The sequence below is a fragment of the Etheostoma spectabile genome, unplaced genomic scaffold (genome assembly GCF_008692095.1).
Source record: "Etheostoma spectabile isolate EspeVRDwgs_2016 unplaced genomic scaffold, UIUC_Espe_1.0 scaffold00019223, whole genome shotgun sequence".
NCBI lineage: Eukaryota > Metazoa > Chordata > Actinopteri > Perciformes > Percidae > Etheostoma > Etheostoma spectabile.
Window position 1 is genome coordinate 14,724 of NW_022604750.1, and position 5,574 is coordinate 20,297.

The following is a 5,574-nucleotide window of genomic DNA, read 5'->3' on the forward strand; positions in this document are numbered from 1 at the left end:
GAAACTGTAAAATGCATAAAATTCTGTTTTTTTCCCCTCTATTTTATTTTAATAAATTATCAAATACAGTTAACTAACATTTATCATTTTTATGTTTTATGCCAATATAACTCTGTTATGTGTTGTTCAACAGACATTTAGGAGCTATTCCTACTTCTGGCCATGGTTGTGTTTGGGAATGTGAGATACCGGATTAGCATATGGGGTGAAAAATGAGATAACAGTGAGTATTAATGTGACATGAGCAAAAAAACGCTTAAAAATGGCTTGGGTTGTAAGAGGAAAAAAAAATATTTCTGCGATTTAAAGCTGTGAATGTTGAATTGTTATCTGCTTTTAGAAATGCAATGAGATAAGTTGTATTCAATTGTATTCAAAAGTTGTAGTCAATTACTAATGTCTGTATTTGTATGTTTTAAATAGTTGAATCAAGTTTTTTTTTTTAATGCTTCACTTCATCACAAACTATGACTATGCGTTGATCTTTTACTGAGGTCACTATCTTTTACTTAGGTCAGTATCTTCGATCCATTGCACATTTAGTACGCAGACACGGAACGTTACACACAATTGTGAGAACTTGCAGCTCAAGTTTCAGCACTCCAGAACATAGAACTAGAATTCTATTCATTGCTCCAGACTGCTAAACTCTCAGCACAATTGCATTGTTTTCATTCAAATAGAAATTTGAACTAAACCAGGATTGACATCTTAAGGGTTGACATTTTAATTCTTAAGCAACTCTATTGAACTGGTTTATTCGGTCGGAGGACCTAACTGAGAACGCTAAAATGGATTCTAGAAGTGAACTTTCAAAGACGGACAAAATGTTTACTGCTGAAAATATGGATGACATTGTAACGCTATTTCATGAGGCGGATGCTGATGGAGGTGGAGGATTGGACATTGAAGAATTCTGTGAAGGACTGAAGCAGTTATTCCCTACTATGGATGAAGAAGATCTCATTGCCCTCCACATGAAGATTGACACAAATGGAGATGGAGGTGTGGACCTCGGGGAGTTAACAGACTACCTGGTGAACAAAAACAAGGCATCACAAAATATGGCTTTTAAAAATCAAATCTTTCCCAAACCTATCAAAATGATATCGGTGGATCACCATAAATCGATTGTTCGTCTGATTCACCGTCCCTTCGAGAATGACAGGGAACCTGACCATGGTTCAGAGGTTTTATTAGGACAAACCAGCACTTACCAAAAAGGTCAATACCTCTCCATCACTCGAATGGTATCCTCAACTTCTGGCCTGACAGCTTTGACACCTCATACCCAATTCAATTATACAAAAAGGAAAAACACTTCCTTTTTCACACAACAAGAAAATGCACGTTACTGACATGGTCTACATCAGTGAACTCAAACAACTGGCTATCTCCACTTCTGACAGGGAACTAATATTCTATCGCTGCAATGAATTCCCTAAGTTGTTTTCAACCAGCCACTCTTTAATAGTAGAGGACAACATAGTGAATACCATGAACTACTGGTCCAAAGGCACTAAAGCAGTGTTTTCCTTTGGCGATGTAAAAGGTTTTTGTCTGTGTTTGTCTCCTACAACATATGTGAAAACGGCCTCTTCTTCAACGGTGCATATGAGAAAATCTCTCTGCGGGATTATCCAACTGTTTATACTTCAACCCTGTTAAAAAAAACCTCTAAAGACTTTCTATGTGTGAAGGTCAACATCTTTAATGACATTTGCAGTCAGATCCAATATTTTCCATCACTTAGGTCGTTTGCTATCTGCGGTAGTTCATCCAAGACAATGGTCCTTGCTTCTCTACCCAAGACATCCACAACCAAAATGTCTACAAAAGTCTTTAAGAGCAGAGGACATGTGGACTTCTTCACCTGTGTAGAATACTCCACTTCCTCTGGGTATCTGCTGACCGTGGGACGGACGCCCTACTGAGGACGTGGTTTCCCCATAAAACAGTGTCATGCATCCAGGAATTAAAGGGACATGCCAAACCCATCACCCATATAATGTTAAATCCCAAGGAAAAAGTTTTTGTTAGTTTATCGCTGGACCACCATATATGTGTTTGGTCAGAGGATGCAATGATCTGTTTGCAAAGCTTCAAGATAAAAGAAATGATGCAGAGTCCTATCTCCAGTGTGTGTTACAACACACACCACAATGAGTTAGTCCTAGCTAACACAGACATTGGCAAATATCTTGGAAGAGGAACTGATGTGTTTAAAAATGCATTAACATCGCATGACAAGCCCCTGTGCTGTGCTCTCTATCACAACATTTTCAAACAGGTTGTCTCTGTTTGCCAAAATGGCGTGGTGACAGTGTGGGATATCTTAACAGGAACGGCCACCATGCAGTTCAAGGTGACTCCAGATCAGTACGTGGGGCATGTTGCTATTTCATTTAATGGACTAAAGCGCAGACTGATCACAATTTCCCAGGATGGAAAAGTTAAACTTTGGAACTTCAACAACGGAACAGAGCTTGCCATTCTTCCTGTTACCGTACAAAGGGAGGTGACAGGTATCGTCTGTGTAGACAATAGGGTGTTTGTGTCGGGAAAGAACTCCAAGATCATTTATGACCTGGACATACACGGATATGACAACAGATTTTTGAAGCATGATTATTTAGATGACATTTGCTCAATGGATGTCCATGAAAACACACTGGTTACTGCCTCCAGCAATGGAAATATTGTCATCTGGGAGGCCGCCAGTGGCGAAGTTCTCTACTGGCTCAATGGCAGCAACAGCCCTCGAACAAACATGGCAGACAAAACCACTCAGGGCCAGACAGGGAGTCTGCTTGGTCACAAGAGTCCAAAGCATTTCAGAGGCACTGGGAAAAGACCTCTAAATAGTAAATCCCTGATTGGGAATGACACTGCTGTGATTAACATACCTCTTATCATATGTCTGAAGACCAGGGAGGTTAAAGTTGACACAGCCACACTGCTGACGTCTTCAGATGGCAACATATATGCCTGGTCTGTTATTAGCAAGGGAGGATTGATTGGAAAGTTCAGAGCAGTGAAGGATGAAGGAGCAGTCATTACCACCATGTCAACTGATCCCAATGACCAGATATTACTGACCGGGGATAGTACCGGAAAGATTTATTAGTGGGACATTCAGGCTTTTGGGTTTAAAAACCAGACAAACAACGAGCCATTTGAGGACATAAATGGGTGGTGCGTGTCATTGTGTCCACCTCCTCTGTTGCACTCCTGGCAGTCTCACATCACAGGGGTGGTGAGTGTTCACTGTAACCCAACTTGTGAAAAGTTAATTACCGCAGGGAACTGCAAGGTCTGTCTGTGGGAAAACACAGGAACCTACATAGGCCTCTTTGGGAAAGACCAATGGGGTGCTTCACAAATCAGCCTTGAGAAGAATGCTGAACAGGAGGAGACCGGCAGACCAAGCACAACGAAGACAAGCAAATTTCCATTCGAATGACCTGTCTCTCCAACAAGATCAACGCCACAACCACTGATAGACAGCATTAAAAGCCTCTGTGACAGAATAGACAAGGTAGTCAGCCCTAAGAAGCCTGGAGCCAAATTAACAGATGATCAAATTAATCGTGTATATAGACGGATGATGAAGATTAAGTTAGGACTTGACTTAATAAAAAGTGCAGCTCAATTACAATTAGAGTTTGACACCATCAGCTTAGCAAACATGCAGCAATCTGATGGTGGCGTCAAGCAGGGGACTGAACCCACTTCAAAACAAGTACATTTCCCACCCATCTCAGAGGCGGTGCAGCTCACAGAAAGTCAATTCAAGCCACACCCGCCCCTCATCAGAGGTGGATCTGCTTGTAACCAGCACTCTTACCGGGCTGCATATTAGACTATGTCCAAATATGGGCGTGTGCTCAAGACTCAGGAGAGAGACACATTACAAGGCAGTGTCTTCACTCAAGTTCCACCAGACACCCTGTCAAGCACGAAGGGGTCTCGGCAAACACCGGACCATGTACACTTGCCACCCATCAATGATAAGGTGCAGGGCACACATCATCAGACCCAGTTAAAGATTCAGCCGAAAGACACATTCAAAGGCGGTGTCCTAACACCAGTTTCACCAAACACCCTGCCAGATATGAAGACCTCGCCACACATGCATCTGGACCAGACTATGTGCAAATATGGGCGTGTGCTCAAGTTTCAGCAGAGAGACACATTACAAGGCAGTGTCTTGACACCAGTTCCACCAAACTCCCTGTCAGGCATGAAGGGGTCTCGGCAAACACCGGACCATGTGCACTTGCCACCCATCAATGATAAGGTGCATCGCCCACATCATCAGACCCAGTTAAAGATTCAGCATAGAGACACCTTAAAAGGCAGCTTCCTTCCACCGTGTAAACCAAACACACTACCAGCTTTGAAGACCTTACACCACCTTCAGCTCTCGGCTAGTACAGTCAAGCACGGGTATAAAATCACATCAAAGTATGTACCCTTACCACCAATCTCTGATGAGGTTCAGCTCACCACAGACTGCACTAACGCTACAAGGAGCTCATCAAGATTACTCAGGAGAGGCATTAAAAGGTGAGGTTCTCTCACTATTTCCGACTACCGCAACCACCATTTCCAATCACTGGCACAGCATGAAAACAAACAGTATTTGTTGTATATCAATGTTTTGGTATGAACATTAGCTTGTGACCTTGTTCATTGTGCCTGTTACAACCCAGCTTATTAGTGTAAAACAGGGGTGGGCAATTAATTTTTACCGAGGGCCACATGAGCAACCCGAGCACTGCTGGAGGGCCTGATCGACAATATTTCAATTAAATTTTGCTCAATATTATTTATGATATACCGTAAGATAAATAATAATAATAATAATTTCATTTAACCTAACTTAACTTTTTACAAAAGCAAATTGCTTTTGATGGTTTTGTTTAAACTCTTAATCCTTAAATATTTATTAGGCTATGTGAAATTAAAATAGAATTAAAATAAGAAAAAAACAACAATCATTGAATTGCTGATTGAAACTGCATCTCTGGGGGCTTGAAGTTTGGTAAAAAGTCCTAGTTGGGTTTGCAGTTTTACCATCAACCGTCAGCCTCCCTTGAGCGTCATCAGACAGATTCCGGTATTTATCCTCATGCTTCGTCGTGTAGTGGCGATTCAAATTATAATCTTTAAACACAGCAACCTGTGCACCACAAATTAAGCAAACGGCTTACCTTTAATTTCTGTAAAGAAATACTTGGCAGTCCATGTTTTGTTGAAAACACGACATTGTCATCAATTTTTCTTTTTTTAGCCTGAGCAGACATCTCGGGGGTAACTGGGCATCACTTCGCTGTCGCTGTGCACCTTCACTCACAGTAACGCACAGACATACGTCCATAAATAACACTTTTCAAAATAAAAGCAGGACAGTTGTATTGCACGCACGACATAGATGTTTTTCAAATTTATTTTGTAATTTGTGATTGCCGTTGTTCACCTTCACTCACAATCATACACGTGCATACGTCACACGGAAGTAATACAAATAACGCTTTTCAAACAAAAGCAGCACCGTTGTATTGCACACTC

The 5,574-nt window shown here is 41.5% G+C and overlaps 1 pseudogene; it reads left to right on the plus strand.

Annotated features, from left to right (window-relative positions):
- Nucleotides 1-845: 845 nt before the first annotated feature.
- On the plus strand, nucleotides 846-3,351 carry LOC116684169 (WD repeat-containing protein on Y chromosome-like; annotated as a pseudogene).
- Nucleotides 3,352-5,574: the final 2,223 nt, after the last annotated feature.